A 24,432-nucleotide genomic window follows, 5' to 3' on the forward strand; every position below is an offset into this window, starting at 1 on the left:
CATAAAGTTGAGCAGAGCTCCCTGTGCCATACAGCAGGTCCTCGCTGGTTATCCATTTTAAATATAGCAGTGTGTACATGTCAGTCCCAGACTCCCTAACTATCCCTTCTCCCCACCGTTCCTCTCTTGTAACCATAAGTTCATTCTCTAAGTTTGTGAGTCTGTTTCTGTTCTGTAAATAAGCTCATTTGTATTATTTCTTTTTAGATTCTGCATATAAGTGATATCATATGATATTTCTCTTCCTCTGTCTGACTTACTTCACTCAGTATGACAATCTCTAGGTCCATCAATGTTGCTGCAAATGGCATTAGTTGATTCTTTTTAATGGCTGAGTAGTATTCCATTGTATATATGTACCACATCTTCTTTAACCATTCCTCTGTCGATGGACATTTAGGTTGCTTCCATGTCTTGGCTATTGTAAACAGTGCTGCAATGAACACTGTTTTTCTCCAGATGTATGCCCAGGAATGGGATTGCAGGGTCATATGGTAGCTCTACTTTTAGTTTTCCGAGGAACCTCCACACTGTTTCCCATAGTGGCCGCACCAATTTACATTCACACTAACAGTGCAGGAGCGTTCCCTTCTCTCCACACCCTCTCTAGCATTTATTGTTTGTGGATTTTTTGATGATAGCCATTTTGACTGGTGTGAGGTGATATCTCATTGTAGTTTTGATTTGCGCTTCTCTAATAAATAACGATGCAAGGTTTTACATTGAATATGAACATGCATTGAGTTACTTTTGAAAATATCACTGTGGCTGTTTTGTGGAGAGGGATCTATAGGGAGATGAAAGTGGAAGCAGGAAGATATGTAAGAAGGCTCCTGCTAGATTTCCATAAGGATGATGGTTCCTGGGACTACAATCTTGCAGTTAGAAATGAGAAGTGGTTAAATTTTAGTTATATTTTGACAGGAGATCTGGCAGGATTTAACTCATAGATTGGATCTAGAATATGAAAAAAAGAGAAGAATCAAGAATTATTAACACCTAGATTTATAGCCTGAGCATCTAGGTTGCAATGGTAGAATCATTTCTTGAAGTGATGGGATAGTGTGGACAGGGGTGAAGGACTATAATTGATAGTCCTGCTTTGGCCAATTTGCGATGCCTATAGAACATCCTAGTAGTAATTATTTGACTATATTATTTGGTTATATCAGACTTGGGCACTGGAGAGATGTTTGGATTAAATATTTTAAAAGGGTAGCAGAATACAAATATATCTGAAACCATGGGATTAAATGCCCTCACATAGTGAAAGATTATAGATAAAGAGGATCAGAAAGCTGAGGGCTGAGCCCAGAGTCTAAGGGCAATTCTATCAGAGATTTCATAGATAACGTGGACCTGTGAAAGAAGACTGAAAAGTACAGATAGTGAAGTAAGAGGAAACCCAGGAGATTATGGTGCCCTAGAAACAAAGGAAAACATGTTTCCTTATGGATGGAATAATGGATCATGTTAAATACTGTAGAGGGTGCTAGCAAGATGATGGAAAACTAACCATTAGCCGTGGGAAGATGGAGATTTATGGTGACCTTGTTAAGAACTGTTTAGATATAATGATGAGGTCCAAAGTCCAGTTGCAAAGGGTATGAGTGGGAAACAAAATGTGAGATGAGCACTTAGAGAACACAAATATGAGGAACTACTTTTATGATTTTTTTCTTCCAGTAGATAGAAGCAGAGCAATGGTACCCTTAGCTGGAAGCTTATACGAAGGTAAGGGACAGTATTTTTAAAAATGTTTTGAAAGAACCAATAAAGAGTGGAAACTTGATGCATCAGGAGAGAAAGAGTTAAATTGCAGAAATTAAATCCTTAAGATGGTAATAGTAGATGGAATTTGTGGCACAAATTAACTTGGCCTTAAGTAGGAACATCATTTTTATTATAATAAGGGACACCATAATGTGGAAAACTATAATAAGGGAAACAATACAGTAGGGTGGTAGGATTTTTAGTCAAGATTAATTAATTTTCATCTAATCCCACTTATTGTGTGCAGATCATCAGCTAAGACAGTACGTGGGGAGTGGGTATTGAAGATTTGAGGATAAGAAATGAAATTGTCACTGTAGAAAGTAACTAAGTGGAACTTCCCTGGTGGCTCAGTGGTTAAGAATCCGCTTGCCAATGCAGGGGACACGGGTTCGATCCCTGGAAAGCCACAACTACTGAGCCGTCATGCCACAACTATTGAAGCCTGCGTGCCTAGAACCCGTGCTCTGCAACAAGAGAAGCCACTACAATGAGAAGCCCACACAACGCAGGGAAGAGTAACCTGCGCTCACAGCAACTAGAGAAAGCCTGCACGCAACAACGAAGACGCAATGCAGCCAAAAATAAATAAATAAGTAACTAAGTAAATTTAATAGGAAAGTTTATCAGGATAACCTGTCAGGGTTGATATTTCTTTTGATATGTGAACATAAATTTAAAGTCCAATCAGTGAATTTTCTCTTGATTGTTGGGCTACTCATTCATAGGTGCAAAATAAAAGGATAGTTGAGTTAATCAGGGTTAAGGATATTCCGGGTGAATAGAATTTCAGGTGAGAGAGGACAGAGAATTTCCAAGAGAACACAGGGCTGGATTAAAAAAAAAATCTAGGTTTCTAAGGAAAGTGAGGACCTAGAGTGATTGATGTACAGTGAGAAGGTGTTAAGATAAATGGATTACAGATTTTCACGAGTTTGTCGAATTTTGGAATAAAAGTTTTAGCGCAGGTTGGAAGGAGAGAAGTTGGTAAACAGATTATTAAAATGTTTGAAACTAACATTTTGGGAGTAGTATAGGTATAAGTAATGATCACATGACTGGGTGGCCAAGTGAGACTGAAGGGAATGTAAGAAACAAGTAGATGAAGGTTCTAAGAATACAGGAATTGGATGTATCATCTATTTGCATAAGGAAATCTCAAAAAATCATAGCTACGGAGAGGGAGGCAACAGCTAGATGCCCTATGAATGGGGAGAGTAAATAAGATATCAGTAGATGACAGTATCAGAAGTGAGAGCTAAAAAAGTCTGATGAGTTGAAACTGAAAAAGGCTAGTGCTTTTTTTGTGTTTTTTTTTTCCGGTTCACGGACCTTTCACTGTTGTGGCCTCTCCCGTTGCGGAGCACATGTAAGAAACAAGTAGATGAAGGTTCTAAGAATACAGGAATTGGATGTATCATCTATTTGCATAAGGAAATCTCAAAAAATCATAGCTACGGAGAGGGAGGCAACAGCTAGATGCCCTATGAATGGGGAGAGTAAATAAGATATCAGTAGATGACAGTATCAGAAGTGAGAGCTAAAAAAGTCTGATGAGTTGAAACTGAAAAAGGCTAGTGCTTTTTTTGTGTTTTTTTTTCCGGTTCACGGACCTTTCACTGTTGTGGCATCTCCCGTTGCGGAGCACAGGCTCCGGACGCGCAGGCTCAGCGGCCATGGCTCACGGGCCCAGCCGCTCCGCGGCATGTGGGATCTTCCCAGACCGGGACACGAACCCGTGTCCCCTGCATCGGCAGGCGGACTCTCAACCACTGCGCCACCAGGGAAGACCAAGGCTAGTGTTTTTAAGGAGGAAGGAGAAGAAATGGTTTTCAAGTAGCAATAGGTAACAGGAAGGGCACTTGAGTTATGTGGAGTGTAGAAGAAAAAAGTCTACATTCAAGGGGTTACAGAGATTCAGTATCTTCAGCACAGCCATGTTCCAGTTAAGTGAGAGGATAAAAGGACCATTCAAAGAAAGGGTTGAGAATAGAATGGAGCGTGCTTGTGCCTTTGGTCCCAAAGGATGCTGAAGGATTTGAGCAGGTGGGAACATTAGGTGTTGGGATCAGATCAGTGAAGGCAAACAATTGCAAAAGGATAATCATTTGTATCATGGTATACCATACTGAAACCTGGATTTCTGTGGACATCCAAGACGTAGGTACAGTGGATTAATTCTGGAAATCAGAAAAGAGATTGAAGACTTTGAAGCAGCTTCTTGGGGGAAGGTCAATTCAGCAAAACATGGAATACTACAGATTGAGAATTTGGCTTTCCCCCTGAGTAAAGGGGCTGATTCGCCAATGCACAGAGGTGATTGTATGATACAATTTCATTTGAGAAATATGTGAAAGATATGTAGAAAGATAACTAAGAGGAAAACATTACTTCACTAAAGATAAAAATGTACTCTTTGCATCAAAAAAAAATTTACTGTTCAGAAAAATTCTGATACCCACTAGTAGTAGAATATGGCTACATGGCTAATTCTGGGTCCATCCTTAAAAGTAACGTTGGTGAGTGAAAGTCTGTCCTCAGATCCCTAAGATCTGGTGGAAAGTAGGAAGTGGTCGTGAACATGACGAATGATGAAAAGATTGTCAGGGCATTGAACAAGCCAGGTATCCAATAAAAAGAAATTACAACTTCAACAGGTGCAGGTATCCAGGCTCTTCTGGATGTAATAGGACCCTTTAAGAGAGTAAAGGACAGATTGCTTGGGAAATCTGATCTTTCCTTCTAAAATTATCTTTCTAAAAATGCTATGGGTCTTGTGTTTCAGAATAATCTAGGAAGGTTATTAAAAGTGCATGTCCCCAAGTCTCATGTCAGACCCACTTAATAAAAATCACTGAGAATGGATCCAGAGACCTGTACATTTTAACATGCTATATATTACAACCTCCCCCTCAATTTAATCACAGGAAGGCTCAATAAGATCATTAATGTGCTAGCAGGAGATGCTTGGCAGGTGGTAGGTTTGGTACATTATGCTCTATTGGATAGAAGTGAGGCTTATCTTGGCTCGCCGGTAGATCCAGTGCCTAAACAGTGCCTGACACAGAGTGGGTACTCAACAATTATTCGGTGAATTAATGACTGAAGGAATAAATAGTTTTTCTAATCTAGATTTAAGCGTTCTGTCCTTTCAACTCCAAAGTGGGATATTATTATTGATTAAACACCTCTGTTTCTCAGTCTCCACCCAGAGACTCCCCAGCCAAATCGATCCATTCTAGTAAGGAGTTTCCCTATGCCTGAGCTCCTACCCACTTAACCTTCCCTCAATCTATTTTTATCTCTGATTTCCGACCCTCTTATTTTAAGCTAACTGACTTAGAAAGGGTCATCCCTTTGATCTGATTGTCCAAACTCGATGCTAATACATGCCTCTCCAAATCGCCAGTCTAGATTTTAGCCATTCAGTCATAAATTGGTCAGGACAGTGTCACCTGGCCTGAGAAACCCTCAGGGCTTCAATCAAATCTACCATGGTTAAACACGGCCAAGTCATGTCCACTTCCAGCAAAAGTATAAACAAAATTTGCCAAGGCTTAATGTGGCCATTCATTTCAAATAGTTGAAGAACCAACCCATGAGGAAGAAAATAAGAGTTATTTTGAGTTTTTCTAAGGGCAGATTTAAGACTAGTGGGAATAAGTTATAGAAAGAAGATTTTGTTTCAAAATAAAGGAGAGCAATATAAAATGAATTGGCATTTAACTGTCTTAAAGTAACCAGCTCCCTTTTGCTAAGGGAATTCAAATAGAAGCAAAATAATAATTTACCTAGAACAGAATCATAAAGCTCGAAGGAATTTTAGATATCAATTTGATATACTATTCCATCCTCATTCTTTTATAAATGTGGAATCGAAGGTCTAGAAAAATTGAGAACTGTCTAAATCTTCATAGTGTGTTATAGTTTGTAGTAGGAACGTAACCTAACCTTAAGGCTTTTTACACAACATCACTTCAAATTGTAGAAGGGGCACCTGCTTTGATTTATATGATTCCATATGTCTTATCTAAATTCTAAGACTAGCAGCCCCATATTTTGAACTCCTTTTTCTTTTTTTGTTTATATCCAGAATTCTGTAGTTAATTAATTTTACATGGCAATGAAGTGAAACATGACTTTCAATTGGCATATTAGCAAATTGAAAAAAAACACCCAAATCTGCCTGGAAATAGCTCACGATAACCTGTTTTTTACTGACAAAGAAGTAGCTCTTTTTTTGGCAGGTGAAACAAATTAAATGGCACCCACCTTCTTGTTGTGTAGAACAGAATACTCCCCTTGGGACTGAGAATATGATTTTGCCAACAACAGAGAAAGGAAATAACATTTACAGAAAGAACGTCTGCTTGTAGTGATTTGTATGTGTAATCACATTTAACTTCATTTAATCCACACAATGTCTCTGTGAAATGAATATTGTAGCCATTTTACAGATGAGGAAATTGTATCTCAAAATGGTTTACTGCCATGTTCAAAGCCCTACGGCTGATACATGGTAGAAAAAAATTTGAAATTACATCTTAGTTAGGGAGACCAACTGGTCTGATCTGCTCAGGACTGGGGAGTTTCCCAAGACATGGGAATTATAGTGTTAAAGGCGGGAAAGTTCCAGGCAAACAAAAACAGTTACTCACCCTAAATCCAGGGAAAGGAGAAGGAAGTTCTTTCCCAAGCTCATCAAATGTCAGTGGGGAAAGGATGGGAGCTGTGATGCAGCATGTTAAGACATACAGATTTCTGGATACATTCTCTGTGATTTTGATTGAATGCGTCTGGAATCCTAAATTATTCTGATACACATGGTCCATAGGTTACATTTTTGGAAACATTTTAGAAGGAAAGATCAGACTTCCCAAGCAGTCTGTCATTCATACTCTTGAAGGGTTCTACTAGGTACAGAGAAGCCTGAATATCTACATTTTCTGGCGTGATTGCTATCATTTTATTTAAAGATCCTCATCATCCTGAAGCCTCTGTTCCAGCTGTGTTTGAAAGTAAGTGGACAAATACAGTCTTCTCCTTAGGAAAAGATGGAAAGTCACTCTATAGTCTTTGCAGTCAAAGGCCAAGGTTGAAGGACACCAGATATTCACAAAAGCCATTCATGAGATACCAGAATGATCCCTTCAGGCCACTGGTTCTCAGACTCCATGTGTATACAAAGCACATTGGGGATCAGATACAACATGCACATTCTCGTGTTCTACATTCTAAGAGTCTGATTTAACTGGTCTGAGGTAAGACCCAGTGAGATGGTTCATTTTATGTGTCAACTTGACTGGGTCCCATGGTTCCCAGGGTAAACATTATTTCTGGTGTGTCTGTGGGGCTGTTTCTGGACGGGGTTAGTATTTGAATCAGTAGACTGAATAAAGTAGATTGTCCTCCGTGCTGTGGGTAGGCATCATCCAATCCACTGGGGACCTGAGTAGAAGGAAAGGCAGCAGAAGGGAGCATTCTCTCTCTCTGCCTGATGCATAAATTGAGAGATTGGTTTTCTGCCCTTGGACTGGGATTTACACCATCAGTTCTCCTGCCTCTCAGACCTTGGGACTCAGACTAGAATTTATACCATGGGATTTCCTGCATCTCCATCTAGCAGACAGTAAATCATGGGACTTCTCAGCCTCCAAAATAACATGAGCCAATTCCTTATAATAAATCTCATTATGATATATATTTCATATAATAAATATATATTATAATGTATACAAATTGTATGTTTATAGAAATACATACACACACATATGTATTATTATTAGTTCTATTCCTCTGGAGAACCTTGATTAATACATTTACTATATCCCAGAATATTTACTTTACATGCAGCTTCCTCTCCCAACTAGTTGATTATGTTGCTTTCTTGATTTCCTGATCTAAACCATAAACTTCATTCTTTGCTTATTCTGTACCTAACATGATACTAGACACGGGCTGGGGGAGGGGAGTTTGAATAATACCAAATTTCATAAAAAATAGATTGTAAACAAGTTAAAGACATTTTTAACCTAGTTGGTGATAGATTCAATCAATCATTTGCCTGTTTTGTTGTTGGCTTATCTTTTCTTCCTTTTTTTCTTTTTCTTTTTTTTTGCAGGCAAAATCCATTTTGAAACTGTCCCCAAAGAAAAGCATCTGGATGGTGAAAAAAAAGTTAGATTTGGTATTTTACTGATTTCTTCTTCTTGTCATTCATATTTCAATGCTAATTTTCTAAAGCCTTTTACACAAAACAGTTTTAAATTCCATACAAGGCAAATTGGACAAATTCCATTTCAGAACTGCAGTTGTGTTGACACACGGTAATCTTATTAGCAATAAAAGGATATTACCTATAATTGAATAGCTCTGCAATTAACAAATTTCAGAGCCAGAGAACACCATCAGTCTTCAGTTTTACATTTGTTTTTACTCACAGCAGGAAATGTTTGAATTAGCAACAAAACTATTAGCATATTCTTGCTCTACTAAATGAAAAAATAACTTAATAAAAAACTACTTCACCCAGAATAAATATTAACTACAGTTCATGCAGATAAGCTTAACTGAGCAATTAGGACTGTGTTATACTCGTACTTTAATAAATACTGTGTGTGTTTATTTCAAGCAGCACAACACCCGTGTCACTCCAAAATTCTGACTGGGTAAAATTCTGTGTTGATAATAAAGGCCAGGCTTCCATTTATTTAAACAAATATATAATTTGGGAAAAATAACTAAAGTATTCATCTGGGGAAGTTATATTTGGTGTCTTCATGACAGCTGTATAACTGGGTCATTCTAATATTATAACACAGATACACACACATAAACACACAACTATTTCTTTTAAAATGGATTTAGTTATGTTCCAGGACTCAACATCACCCATGGAACAAATTACATTAAAATTACAATTAACTTCCGCTCAACTGTCAGCAGAAATCCATGTTGCTGTGTACATACTGCCTTTTCCTCACTTTTATTAAGCCCCTTTCAGTTATGAGGGAACATAAATTGGAAGGATGTCGCTATGTCATCTACAGTATTAAAATGTACGAGGAACATTGACCCTGGCCTCTAGAGATTATGTGAAAAGCCATTTATATGCATAGCTGTACAAAGTGCCTGAGCTTAATGTTGAATTCCATGGAAAATCATCTTTGCTGCTGGGCATCTGAGGAAGGACAAGATTTAGATATTTAATGTGTCCCCTTACCAGACGAGCCCAGTCAGCAGTGAATTAGTGAACCAACCAGTACGGGGAGCTCCTTTGGGGAGTGACAGGTTTTGCCTTTAAATGCAAGGAGGGACCAGAGTTCATACTTCGTTGGAAACAGCAATGAGGGAAAGAGGCAGGAGGGTTAGTCACCTTGCTCTCACTGATGTTGTCTTCCAGAAAACTACCCCCCGATTGATTCCTCAGATTCCTTCCCTTCACCCATGCGTTCTTGAATGTTGGCTACAGCAATATCCCTTCATCCCCATCAACCTTTCTTCATAGACATGATCCAGTCTTGAATATCTATTTTGGACGTATTACTTGTATTACTGAAAAAACACTACTTCCTATTAAAAAACACAAATAAAAACAAATGAACCTGGCCATAGATGGAAATCTCATGTCAGAATCCAGCTGTGGGAGCTATTCTATAGCTCAGATTCCACTTGACAATTTACTGACTGACTCCGTCAACTTACTCTCTTCCGTGTGCTTCATCTTTCTCACTTATCAAAATTAGGAAACTAGCCTTTTATTTAACAAGAGGAGATGATCATAACATCTTCACAGGGTTGTTTTGAGGTAGAAGGCTTGGTAAATGAAATATAGTAAGTATTTTAAAAAGTTAGCTATTTTCAAAAGACATTATAACTAAAGCTGAAATTTGTTTTTAAATTACCACACACGATCCTCTTTGTATTGAGCTGAAATCTGTGCCCTTGTCACCTTTACATCTTACCATATTGAAGACTCTCCAAAACCAAAACGAGATGCCAAGGAGTTAGTGTGTTTACTGTCATAGAAGGTGTTCAAGACGAAGCTGGTATTAAAGTTGCAGAAAGTATCTAAACTTTGAAGGTACAGTTGCACCAGGTCAGCTCCCAGGTGGAAGGGAAAAAAGATATGAGGAAAATGGAGGTGCGACGGGGAGTGTGAAACTACAAGACGGATATCAGAATCACTAGCGAACATTTTCAAAATATACATGTTAAGGCCTCATCTTGGGGGACAGGGAGAGGGATGAAGGAGTTAGAAGACAAACTAGCCCTCTTCTCCAGCCCTGTTTTGAAAATTACGAGACCAACGGTAATTTTGAATTACCGTTGAGTGACATCTTGAGTGACATCTTGAGTCAGGACTGGAGATGTCTATCCAGATCGGTGAGTCTCAACCCTGGACACTTTAAAATCACCTGGGGAGCTTTTTAAAAAGTACTAATGATCAGGTCTCACCCCAGATCAGTTCAATCAAAATCTCTGGGAGATGGGCCAAGGCACTGAAGCTTTTAAAAAGCTCCCCAGGTAATTCTGATGTGCAGCAAAGTTGAGAACCAATGTTCTATAGAAACTTACTTAGTTAACCTTAAATGTTTAATCTGCAAACCTATGACTTGTAGCATTTCAAAATCAAACAGATGAAAATCTCCAAAGTAATAATTATTATATGTGTCAGGATACATCAACCTCCTCATCACCATCCTCACAATTATAATACATACCAGTTTTCATTTGAATAGTGAATAAGCTCATTCACATCTAAACAACCACAATAGCTGTGGTTTAGGAAGTGTAACTTACTTGAGCAAGCCTCCATAGTTGCCTAGAGGCCAAGCTGGGACTCTAGACCAGTTCTTCACATTCTTGAATTAGTGCTGTTCCCATTCTGTCACCATCAGCTAGCTTCCCAAGTCCTCCAGTGCCTAATTCTGCTTGCATTAACAGATCATGCTCCCCCACAAGAGTTTAGCTATCAGTTATGACTCTAAGCCAATCTCTAGCTTCTAACAGATGCTTTCAGACCAAACACCTTTTATAATTGCTCTTGTTGACAAACAGTGGTCCCCAGCACTGGTTACTAGTTATGGTTCAGTGAATCAAGGCTTTGATTATCCTTACAGTAATTTCATACATAATAATTCGTAATGCAATGAAACAATCAACTTACTTCCTTTTTTAAGGCAAGAGGCAACATTGTCTCTTACTTCAACCCACACAAATCAGATATTTTTTAACATGTAGAGGATAATGAGAATTTTAATAGCCAAGTCATGGTGCTAAAATTGAGTTTGACATTTCTTAGTTACTTGCATCAGAAATTAAAGTGGTTACAACCCTTGAAAACATATCTAACGTCCACTTTCAAGAAGATGGAGTAGAATTACAACTAAAATTCTTGATTATATGTACAACAAATAGAGAAGATTCTGAAAGGTAGGGAAAAGAAAAAAGATTGACTAGGGGACTTGGGATCTGAAGAATAAGTAACACAGTGGTGAACTCCTGTGAACAAAATTCCTGTCAAAATCCCAGAAAGATATTTTGTAAATATAGAGAAGACTATTCTAAAATTCATATGAAAAGGCAAAGGAAATAGAATAGCTAAAACAATCTTGAAGAAGAATAAAGTTGGAGGAATCAGACTATCCAATTTCAAGGCTTATTATATAGCTACAGTAATTAAGACTGTGAGTTATTGGTCAAGACACAGACATATAGATAAATGAAACAAAATAGAGAACATAGAAATAGACTCACACCAACATACCCAACTGATTTTCAAAAAGGATACAAAGAAATTCAAAGGAGAGAAGATAACTTTTCAAAAAATGGTGTTGGAGCAATTGGACATCCATAAGCAAAAATATTAACCTCAATCTAAGTCTCATATCTTATGCTCAAGATTAATACACAACCAATCATGAACTCAAATGTAAGATGAGATGTTATACTATAAAACTTTTAGGGGAAAAAAACATAGGAGAAAATCTTTGGAATCTGTGACAGGCAGAGTCTTAGACTTGAAACCAATAGCATGATTCATAAAAGGAAAAATTGATAAGTTTGACTTCATACAAATTAAAAAATTAAAAACTTTTGCTCTGCAAAAGACCTTGTTAAAAGGATGAAAAGACAAAGTACATTCTGGAAGAAAATATTTGCAAGCTATATATCCAACAAAGACTAGCTTCTATAATATGTAAAGAGTTGTCAAAACTCAACAGTAAAAAACAATCCAATTAAACTATGATGAAAAGATAAACACTTCACTAAAGAAGATATACAGATATTCATGTCAAATAAACACATGAAAAGATGCTCATTATCATTAGCCATGAGGGAAATGCAAATTAAAATGATAATGAGATATCCACTACACATATATCAAAATAGCTAAAATAAAAAATGGTAATAATTTGGAGAAACTGGATCACTCATACATTGCTAATGGGAATGTAATATGATAGACCCAGTTTGAAAAACAGTTTGGAGGTTTCTTAAAAAACTAAATATGCAGCTATAATATGATCCAGCAATTGCCCTCCTGGGTAGTTTTCCTGGATAAAAAATAATGTTCACACAAAAGCCTGTACATGAATGTTCATAGTAGCTGTAATCCCCCAAACCTAGATATCCTTTAAAGGGAGAATGGTTAAACAGTCTGTCTCACACTCATGTCATAGAATACTACTCAGTAACAAAAAGGAACAAACTATTGATACACACAACCTGGATGAAACTCCAGAGAATTATGTAAGTGAACAACACAGTCCCAATGGTTTACATACTGTAGGACTCCATTATATGACATTCCCCAAAATACATGATTGTAGAAATGGTTGCCCTGGATTAAGAAGATGGCTGCAGGGGTGGTGAGGGTTCGAGGGTGTGGGAGTGTGTGTGGCTTTAAAAAGCAACAAGAGGGATACTTGTGGTGATGAAAATATTCTGAATCTTGACTGTATCAATATCAACAGCCTGATTATGTTACTGTACCATTGTCTTGTAAGATGTTAACATTGGGGAAACTTCTTAAAGGGTACATGATGTCTCTCTGTATTATTTCTAGGAGCCGCATATGAATGCACAATGATCTAAAAATAAATAGTTTCACTGAATAATATATCCCTTTCCTCCATTTGAGCTTCATACTGAATTAATCAACTTTGATGTTATAATTCATTTGTATAATGTTTTAGAACTGATAAAGATATGAAAACTTCTCTAGTGTTTACTGTATCTTTCCCACCGTTTGGCAACCATAGATGAAAAGTCTTCATGTTCAATGGGTCTTGGGGATTACAAGAAATATTTAACACTACTCAAACTAAAAAGAAAAAACAAACAAAAAAACTACTCATGTCACAGCCCTTTTGTTTTTCCAAGCGGCAATTCTCACTCTTCTCCTCCAAGTACTGAGTCTTATAGTCATTCTAACAGATTGCAAAAGGGACAAATATTTATATTGATATTTATTGAGTTCATGTTATAATTAAGAAACTGAACTTGGTTCTGTGGCCTTGGAAAGAAGGATCACATAAGGATCCATTCAGAACCTACAGGGAATCAATGAAACTCTCTAGGCTTGGAATAAAGTTCAGAATTCTATTTTCATACTTTCTCTTTTTGTAAAAATATGGTGGTATTGGGCTTCCCTGGTGGCGCAGTGGTTGAGAGTCTGCCTGCCAATGCAGGGGACACGGGTTCGTGCCCCGGTCCGGGAGGACCCCACATGCACGGAGCGGCTGGGCCCGTGAGTCATGGCCGCTGAGCATTAATTACTTTACAAGTATTAATAATTCAACCCCACAGCAACTCTAAAGATGAAACTATTTTTACAAACATTTTACAGTTAATGAAAGTGAGACATAAAGTAGTTATTAATTTGCTTAAAATCATATAGCTAATAAGTTTAAAAGCTTAATTATCATCCAAAGATGTTTGGCCCTGAAAATTACACTATTCAACATTAATAATATATAATATTTATCAAATCACAGCATAATATAAGCTTTTTGCCATATCTGTAGGAATCAAAAATAATCCTGAAAGATCATTATAAGCTGCTGTAATGATATTATTAATCAGTCTGTTGCGTACATGTTAGCCATCTTAAATCACAGTCACACTAGTGAGGGATATGAAAACCTTAGAACAAAATAAGTAAAATGAACTTCAGTTTTTCACTGGTGATATGAGTTAACAGAAATGTATAATCCATGCTCCAAGTGATTGTTGGCTTGGGAAATTGGTGGCCAAACTGGAACTCACTATGGATCTTTTCTGTTCCTGATCTGTTTCTGTTAAACCAATATTCGGTGGTACAGTAAAATGACTACCGTTAGGACATCTGCCCCTGGACACCCTAGCTTGTCCCATAGAGCCAAAGGTATCAAAGCTGAAAGGTGATCCGTGGTTACACTGGAGAAGACGAGTGTTCCTTTTTGTGATACTAGGTGAGAGGGTCTCAGAACAGTATATTTCTGCTCCAATGTAACACAAAGATTAAGAAAAGGTCATTTCACAAAAAAAGTACACACTTCGTATGTGTATGATCCCATGTATATAAATTTCAAAAATAGGCAAAACAAATCTGTAGGATTAGAGGTTATGAGAGTAGTTACCTTTGGACGGGGGTAGTAACTAGAGGAGAGCAAGGTGAAGGGGGCATCTTCTGGGATGCTTGGTAACGTTCTATTTCTTAACCTGAGTGTTGGTTACAAGGGCGTGCCACGTGGTGAAAATTCATTGAATTGTTCATTATGATGTGTACATTTTTATGTATGTATATTACTCTTCAATAAAGCGTTTCCTTTGAGAAAACAAAACAAAACAAAATAAAAGAGAAGGTCATTTGATTCCTCTTTTAAACAGTCAATCCCTAATTCCATGATGTATGCAGGGGACAGGGCAAGCATTGGATGGCTTCTTCCTTCCTCCAGATGAACTTGTCCAAAAGACTTTTAGGGCCTCATACAAATGAGTTTCTGCCTTTTTTTTTGCTCCTTTAGTGCACCTGACATACCAAGACTGTGCTGATTACCAGACTCAAGTTGCATACTGTTATTGCCATGTTGCACACCTGTAAGATGAACGTATACAATGCACCACGCAGAGGCTGTTTGCATATATGTTTTGCCATCTAGCTACAAAACTAAAAGTTCTAACATTTTGACTCACAGCCTTTTGAATTATTATGAAATAATAATTTTTAAAATATCTGCAGAAAAAAACACGAGACAAACTTATTATATTCAATTCAGCATGTATGGATATACATATATATGACATAGATTTCATTTTCTCTCAAACACATTTCATTTATTGTCTAAGATATTAACATGTTGAAAATATTTTTTGTCAAAAAACTACAAAAAGGTCAAGAACCCAGTGATCCAAGCAAAATTCATAATGAGATTTTTACACAAAGAAATCTGTGACTCCATGAAATAATGATTTGCAGAGATAGGATGCAGTGCATCTTATGCTGTGGGTGTTTTTCTTTCATGTGTTGGGCTATGTACAGGCAGATACAAATTCATTGTTCTCCGTATCAGATTTAAGCTTCTTGCAGAATGCATTCTGATTAAAAGTGAAGCGTTGAACTGACAATCAATGAGTTGCCCAAATAATCATCACCAGTTTCTCCTAGAACATAGAGGTTCTGTTTAGTTGGTGCTGAAACTTACTGGCTTCGTAATAAAGATTCATTTCAACTTTTCAATGTCTTTCTGAGAAGGAGACCCACTCATCACCTTTATCTCTATAATGACATGTTGCTCAGAGCTACTAGAGAGCCACGGAAGAATGGATCCTGGTTAAGACCGGTCCTGGATCAGCATGATTGTGCTGGACAGTATCAAACCTTATTGAGAGGTTCAAAAATCAGATTGACCACATAACATGCCTGGTTACTAGTCAAATATAAACAAAGCACCGCAACTCAACCTTAACCATAAAGCTATTAAAATGGTGCCATGTTTCGCTCTGTCCCTGGCTTTCTACAAAGGCTGAAACGGCTCATGAAAGCTTATGACCATCAAATTTTAAACCCTCACCGTCCAGGGCAAGATTAGACTATTTCAGTATGACAGTCACTAAGCAGGTTCCCTTGACATTGAGAAAGAATGCCTTGTTCCAAAATTCCAGAGCAGTTATTTAATTAAAGGCAATTATAACAAAGAACCAGGGAACCCATAGAGAGGAACACTTCTCAGAGTTATATTGTCAGCACACACCTCCCTCCAATGGTGATTTAATCTCGTTCCGAAGCATTTCTTTTTAATTTATATACCTAGCGATACGATATATGAAACAAATAACTCAAGGCTGAGTACAATGTTCCAAGACCCAATGTAATTTACACAGAAAGCTGGATATTTATTACTGAAGCTAGAGGTTATTAAGTTATCTGAAAGGTATGGACTTTATTTCTGTTTTCAAGAAATAGAGATTTATATTGCTTATTTATTCCCAGCTGTTGAATATCTGAGTTGTGCTCAGAAAAGAGATTAAAAATATTTGATGATACCAGTGGCTGATATGCTGTTAGCAACTTGGGGAATTTCACCCAATTTTTATCCAAAATGCGTTTCTGAGTAAGTGTGTGTATGTACATGTCTGTGTTTATACGTCTGATTATGAGTGTCAGACCCAATAAAAGACACATGTTTTGACAGCTGATCATGAAATAGTCCATTGTTTCATTTTCTTTTTGAAATGTGAAAAACTCCATTTTTCAAGATCTTTTCCTGACTTAGATTTTTTTCCATTGGAATAGTACAAATCCTCATAGGAGCCCTGACCACTAGACTAAGTCCCTAAACCCAGATTTCATCATAGCCTTGTTACAAACTATCTGTGTGTCTCAAGTGAGCCATTAACCTTTTGGTATCTATATTTTCTCATTTGTAAAGAAGAGGAGTTGGATTTTCAGAGCCTCATTCTATGTTTATGAATTGAGCTATAATGAATTGGGAGTCATTCCTGGATAGCCTTCCTTTTAGACGTGGAGAAGATGAATCTGAATTGTTGGTGCCCACTTCACGTTCCAGGTTTCTTATTAACGCATACACATACTCATTCCACAGAATTTTGAACAAAAGACCTACTAAGGGTGCTTATTGATGTACATATACAATCTCAGGAATCACAGGCTTGACAATGACTAAAACCAGAAGACAGTTTTGACACATGTATTTATTGTTGAAATGGAAACAGCTCCAGGCTATATATCAATCTTTTCAACCTCTTGGGTAGTAACAATGTCAGCACAAGATTATGGAAAATGAAGATATATACTATAAGGATAGATCACTATCTGTACATAGAGACATACAGCTATATTTCTGTCCAAAACTTTACTAGAGCGTGCTTCAAGAGGTGTGGAAACACCTGAGAGTTCGAGCATGTGTTCAGAAATCTTGGCAGCGACTGAATCTTGCCTGTTAGTTTTTGTGCTGTGACTGTAGGCTATGTCCTCACTTAAAGTGCCCATAACCAGAAAAGTCAAGGAGTCCTGGAGGCATGGAAACACTTGAGGGCCAAGAACCAGAGGCCTTGACTCTAGTCCCAAATCTAACAAGCTCTGGGTTGAAAAGCAAGTCATTCTATATTCTTTGGCTACAGAATTAGGTGAAGATACATTATATGAATCTTCAAACTAAAATTAGATTATCTCCAATACTCTCTGATATATCCTCTTTTGTACAGCCATTATCTCTTTTTTATTCCTTTAAAAAAATTTTTATTTTTATACAATTTTTAAAAATTACATTCCATTTACAGCTATTACAAAATATGGGCTCTATTCCCTGTGTTGGTACAGCGCATCCTTGAGTCTATCTTACACCCAAGAGTTTGTGCTTCCCACTACCTCCCACATGATGTCCCTCACAACCATTACTTTTATGTGTAGGGTGATGCAAAGATGAATTGGTTGAGTCCTGTAAAATTTTTCTGTAAAGTGGATTCTAAACCAAAGTGCAGAGAGCAGCTGTTTCTTCTAGATCCTTCCCTTCTCCTTTCAGGGCCTTATTTTGCTTGATGTTTTTCCCTACTTCTCAGGCCACTTCACCATTCTAGGTCTGCTCAGGCCAGTGGTAGACCATGCTTCAGAACTTCCCAAGCTCTTCTTCTAAAAAGGTTTACTTTCTACTTTCCGTAACCTAGGTTCAGTGTTAAATGACCAAAGCCAGTTACATAAACTAATTCCTCCTGTATTTCAGGCAGGGCCCTCTGAAGTCACTATCTTAAACAATGGGAAAGAATCAAATAATGGGACTTTCAGACAATATTAAGAACTAGCAAAGGTTATATGCTGGTGCTTTTTGATGTCCCATAAATCACACCACATAAGCACCCAATTTAACTGTAACCTTGTATTATGTATGGCATTTTACTGTTTAAAAGTATTTTCACATACATTGCCTGTTAGCTAAACAAAAGAGTTATTTCCTAATATGGACTTATTGCTAGAAAAGACTGGGGCTTGGGAAGAGTATGACTTGTCCATGTTCTTACCACTACTTAGAATAAAAACAGTTATATTCTGGTTGGTTCTCTTTTACCTTGATCTCATGGATTGCCAACAAATATTGCTGCCTCTCTGGCAAGAAGATGCTGGGAACATCCAGGTTACGGTTAGAAGAGAATTTTTAAAAACCTCACTCCCTTCATTCTTATAAGGGTTGATTGAAGATAAAAGGTAAAGTTAAATCATCATATTCATGAATCCTGTAAAGCTAACATTTTGGAGGGCTGCTATAAATCACATGAAAATCTGAAATTTAAACAAAACTGGAGTGAATTGTGCCAAAAAGCAGAAAACTTCTAATTGTCTCTTCTTCTTCTTCCTCTCTGCCTTAACCAGAGATCTGTGATTCTTCCTCAAAAAACGGAGTATCATTGAATGTCCTTATACTTACGTATTGGTCTTTCCCTGTCCCTTGATAAGGTGTTTATGACATAGAATAAACTGTACTATTTCCAGTAGTCACTCACTTAAACTATTTTCAGTATTCCAGATTCCCCACTCTTTGTACTATAAAATCTGTATAAGCTCATATATTTGCTGGTGTGTGCTGAGCACTAGGAAGAAAGACAGGCATTTAGAGTAATAGGTTGGAAAATGGTAACGCTGGAATATTTTGAAACATTGGCCAAATTGGTAGAATGACTAAATAAATGTCGAAATAAGTGACTTTCAGTTCAAGTCATTAGGAAATAATAGATATTGTACTTATCATTTCATCTTAAGAAAACGCAAAGCTGGACAAAATGTATGAAGCAATTCATTTTGTACAGTACAGCAATGTAATCCCTGAGATAAGGGAAATATATAATGTGAGCTCCAAATTCATCAGACTTTCTGTCTGGAGCCAAATCCAAATCACAGCACAAGGAAGTGGAATAAAATACACAGCAGCAGGCAAACTCTGACCAGAACAAGCTGAGGTTGACAATCAGACTCTCAAAAATGTAATATTTTCAACGTACAGCCCCCAATAAGTAACTATTAGATATATATGAGGAAGCAAGAAAATGTGACTCTTAATTAGAGGGGAAAAAACCCACCAGTTAATATAGACAATTACACAGAAATTATACACATATTGAAATTTGCTCCTAACTATGTCTTTGGAGGCCGTGAAGGAGAGTAGTGAGAAGTTTGCACTCTAGAAAAAACTAGGTTTCAAGTCTCTTTTCTGACACTTACTTACAAATTCTGTGATCGTGGACAAGTTACATAATATATTTGTGCCCTGATATTTTTATCTGTAAGATACAGACAATAACCTCTGTCTACGTTACACAGATGTTTCGAGATTCTAAAGAGTTTATACACAAGGAAATGTTTATAATCTTCTACAAAATACACAAAAATATAAAGTTTTGATAGACCTGGGGCACAAATATTATAATGATGACAATAACATCCCATGACTGGGTCATTTGCCATTTGACAGATCTCAGATTTTCAACCCTGTTTACTATTTAGAATGCATCTGAACTTTCCCCATTTAGGCAGCATATTTGCCGTGATGGGGCATTTCATGCTGTATATTCTATTCCTGTTGAAATAAATTTAAATGAAGTAGGAAACATGCAGCTATGGGGGGGCGGATTTTCCCCCTAAATTTCTTATTTTACTTTCTTCCATATTGTTTCTCACTCACACCAAGACCTAACTTCCCTATCACTGTTGCTGGCTTTTGTATATTGATTCTGACTCTCCTCTGGTGTCTTCTGAGATACTACTCAAACAGATCAGGAGAAATGCAAAAAATGTTTCCCAGAAGTGAAATCAGCAAGACAGTCACAGAAGCAAAAAGAAAGCTGGTGGGAGAAAAGAAGAGAAAATAAACATAGTTGAGGCAGGGAAACAACAAATTGTTCCTTTCAGCTCTGCCTTCATAAATTCTGTTCAAAGGATGGATAAATGCATAGACAGATAAATGTGTAGATAGAAGGTATTTAATTAATACACATTAAATTCCTATACAAATAAACTTGAAACTTACATTATGCTAAATGGTTGTTTGTATAGCTAATCTTCTGAGACTGGGAATTGGAGGAGTGAAGGATTATTTTTTGCAGCATGACTCATAACAAAAGAAATTATGGTTGGATAGTTAGTTCAGGGATTTGAGGAAAGTCTGTGTGGTTATTAATGCTGTGGTTGGTTTCTACAATACTATAGCTTATGATTATTTTTATTGTAATTATCTACTTCGCTTCCCAGGTATTTTGGAAAGGCTTCCTAAATAAATGAATATATTTCCATTTTAGCCTTTGATACTGTCCCTAGAAACAGCAAAAGACTTGATTCACGAGGTCACCTAACAATCTCCTACCATTCTTTGTATCTTAAGATATACCAGAAGTTTAATGTCTTCTATTCCATCTCATCGAAGGTGTAAATATTTTGCCGGATCACAGAGATGATGTCCCTATTATATTCTCCCATCAGATCGCTGACACCAGAAACTATAATGGCTTCTCCAGAACTATTAATGTATCTGGTATCAGCCTATTTTGGGGAAGTCCTTAATCCTGTAAATAGTTGTTAATAACTTACGTTTACACAGAGCATTTTCATTTCAGTTTTAAAGTGATATATATACGGAAAGTGTGAATCCATCCACTGCTGCGATGACAGTCATTTCTAAAATAGAATGCAACAGCTGGACAGCTACTGCTTGTCAAAGGGCCAGAGATGAACATGGTATTTAATATGAGCTGAATTAAGCATCTGAAATCTGCTCTCACTTTTAAGTGAGGATTAAACCAGGTCACTGTGACCGATATTTCTACATTTGTCTAAGGCAGAAGCTACTGAATTTGGTATTTCCCATTTTTCTGGTGACTTTCTTGGGCCTGGAGTGACAATTGAAAAATGCTGGGTCAGACAGCAAGAACTTTTACGCCAAGCATTTAGAAGCAATGTCATCAGAGAGTGAAAGTTGAGAAACAAAGCCAGGATCCTAAACTCTAGAAACGTACCAACTGTAAGGAGGACAGAGCAGGCAAGAGTCAATCCAGGAAAAGAAACAGTCCAGAAAGTTTTAATTTGCAGTAGGTCAAGGTGATGAGTTTAGGATACCAGTCATGACCCAGAGAGCACAAGAGTGGAGGACGTTATTGGTTGCTTGTACCGTGGTGCTTGTATGCAACAGTGCTCATTCTGTGACCTGCAGGCACAATGGAGGCATTCAGCTGAAAGGATAAATCAGATGGGTCAATGATTATTCTTCTCATTTTAGCATGGAATCTCCTCTGTTTGATGTGATGAAAATATATTGATTTCAATGTACCCTAGTAATTAATTCATATGAACTATGCATAGTTAGAATTTGCACTTTTAAAATTAATATGTGGTGGTTATTCTAATCTCCTCTGTGAGTACGGAGACAACATCAGACCTCTGGTTAAAATCAAACATAAACACACCTTGAGTTTTCTAAACATATATTGCAACTAACCCAGAACAATGCTTTACTATAAAGAACATTGGACTTGAAAGCAGAAGACTGGATTTTGAGTCTCAGCTATGTGATTTGTCCATAGCTATGTGATTTGTCCATAGCTATGTGATTTGGACTATGATTTTAGTCTTGAACATTCTCACATGAAAAGAGAAGACAGCAATTCCTAACTCAGCTTATTAAACCAACAGTCAAAAATTAATGTGTGTAAATGATCTTTGGAAAAATAAAGACACCATATAAATATGAGAGATTACCAATGGCTTGACTAGGGACAAATTTCTTTACCTAACCTCAGATCACTAAAATATATGACCTTAAATATAGAAATAACCTGGAATAAAATTGTAAATATACATAAATGAGTTGTTTCTGAATTATCATTAGAAAAAATATTTTCTTGAATATACTTTTTAGTGGTGGGATCCTTTAATATTTATACCTTCATTCTTAAAAGATGAAATTACTGGTATATCCTAGATAAGATTTTAGAGCTGAAATACATATGAGACCTCTTGACCTTTAAAGGATGTATATGAATGCTGATGAGAATATTTCAAATATATAATGGTCTATTATAAAGCTAGTTGGTCTTTCTTCATGTCTGATTCATTAAGCAGATGTTGATGGAAAAGGGGTCAAGCTCAAGGGATATTATTCTGGTTAACAATAAAAAAAGATACTCGGGCTTCCCTGGTGGCGCAGTGGTTGAGAGTCCGCCTGCCGATGCAATTATTTAGAAAGTTCTAGGACAAAATTGTATAAACAATGGAAATTTCCAACATTGAGAACTCTTACAATATAGTGAGCTTCCATCCACCTACTTAATTGCATTTCTTTTCATAATCCTTTTATGTTGAAGACTCTCCCTCCATCTAACCTAACTTAATGGGGTTATATCCTGAGAAGCAAGTGCAGCTGAAGCACTAACTTCATTAGTTGCCTGACTCTACCTGTCAAGAATTCTGGCTCCAGACCAATTCGAGACAAATTTATACTGGGAAATAAGGCTACAAATAAGGCTACAAATAAACATATTTGGAGAAGAGACTGGTGTCGAAAACTCTTTTATATGAAAATGCGATAATACATGATTGTTTTGAGGGCTTAAGTGCTCATGATACTCTTAATCAACTGTATACCAAAACTAGATTGGAGATTGCTCTGGGAGAGAAGATCAATAAGCTTTCTTTTCCTTACCAAACATACAGAGGTGAGCAGGGCTAAAGAGCTCCTTACCCACTCCTCAACACAATACCCCTCTATCAAACTTCATCTAGTTAATCAAATACCTTATAATACCAGGCTTGGAAACTCCACAAGAGCGAGTCCTAATGCTTTCTATATTGTTGTTACTAAGAACCTTGCTTATATCACAAATTTAAATCTTATCTTGATAGAAAATTGATTGTGAACTGAAACTCTATCTTTGTCTCTTAGCTGATAATTATTTTATCACTTATTTTTCCATAGTACATTATTTTGAATACAAGAAGATATAAAATTTATTTTTTGAAATCAAGAGATGGCATATGGTTAGGGCGATCACTAATCTGTTGCTCGTACCAGTACACCTTTGAGAGTATAAGGACAACAGTTACGAACCAAGAGTATGGGACACCCAAGGGAAGTTAGTGTAGGTGTCCACGGTGCTGAAAAGTTCCCCTCCAAAGACTTAACTAGCACCTAAAAAAATTTCATTGCACAACCAGTATCTAAATCTATATTTACATTTATACATATCAACAAGGCAATTCAAAGACTAAAAAATATAATATAATGGCCCAATACCTTATATACAGTGTGAAGTCAAATTTTTACCTTGTAGTGCCCATAATAGACAATATGAAGTGTTGCAGAGTTTTTGATTTTTCTATTCTGATAGTCTCTTAATAAGTACATTTTAAAAATAAATTCTCAGATTCCTTTACTTGCTTGGAATTATTTTTCAGTAAATCATTTATTTGGGAAACACTGATGACTTACTCCTAAAGAGCCTAAATCCTTCTCTTCTGAAAGCATAATGCTGAATTTAAAAAATCAAACAGTCTCAGAGGGTTGTACAAGTAGAAATAATAATGTTTCTTTCACTGTTTTTTTTCTTTCACTTTTGTTGGTATCCCCTCCTTCTAAATAAAATGGGCAAGCTAAAAAAAATAAAGCAAATTTGTTGGACACGATAATTATCTTCTCTGTATCTACCTTTCCTCTTCAGTAAGGATGATAGATATTAAGAATATCTGTAAAGATTATAAGGATATGTGAGTCATTTAAAAAATCTCCCTCATGAGGTAGTTGTGAAGATTGAGTACTCACATCTTTTAACTGAAGTATAGTTGATTTACAATGTTGTGTTTGTTTCTGTCTTGTCTTTTCTTTATTTGGGTAAAATATGCACAACATCTACCATTTTAACCATTTTTAAGTGGATAATTCAGTGACGTTGAGTACGTTCACAGCGTTGGGTAACCATCACCGTTATCCATTTCCAGAACCCGTGTCTTTTCTGATGGTTAATAATCCTTGTGCATTGAAATGAGCAGAGCCCATGATTTTCAGGTTCCCTATTTTCAAACCCAATCTCAACCTCCTTAGATTTGGCACAAAGAAAATTATCAACATCACAATCATTGTCATCCAAAGTCATCCCGTAAATGACAGAACTGGGTGT

This window comes from Neophocaena asiaeorientalis, unplaced genomic scaffold, assembly GCF_003031525.2.
Source record: "Neophocaena asiaeorientalis asiaeorientalis breed wild unplaced genomic scaffold, Neophocaena_asiaeorientalis_V1.1 scaffold14, whole genome shotgun sequence".
In the NCBI taxonomy this organism is placed as follows: domain Eukaryota; kingdom Metazoa; phylum Chordata; class Mammalia; order Artiodactyla; family Phocoenidae; genus Neophocaena; species Neophocaena asiaeorientalis.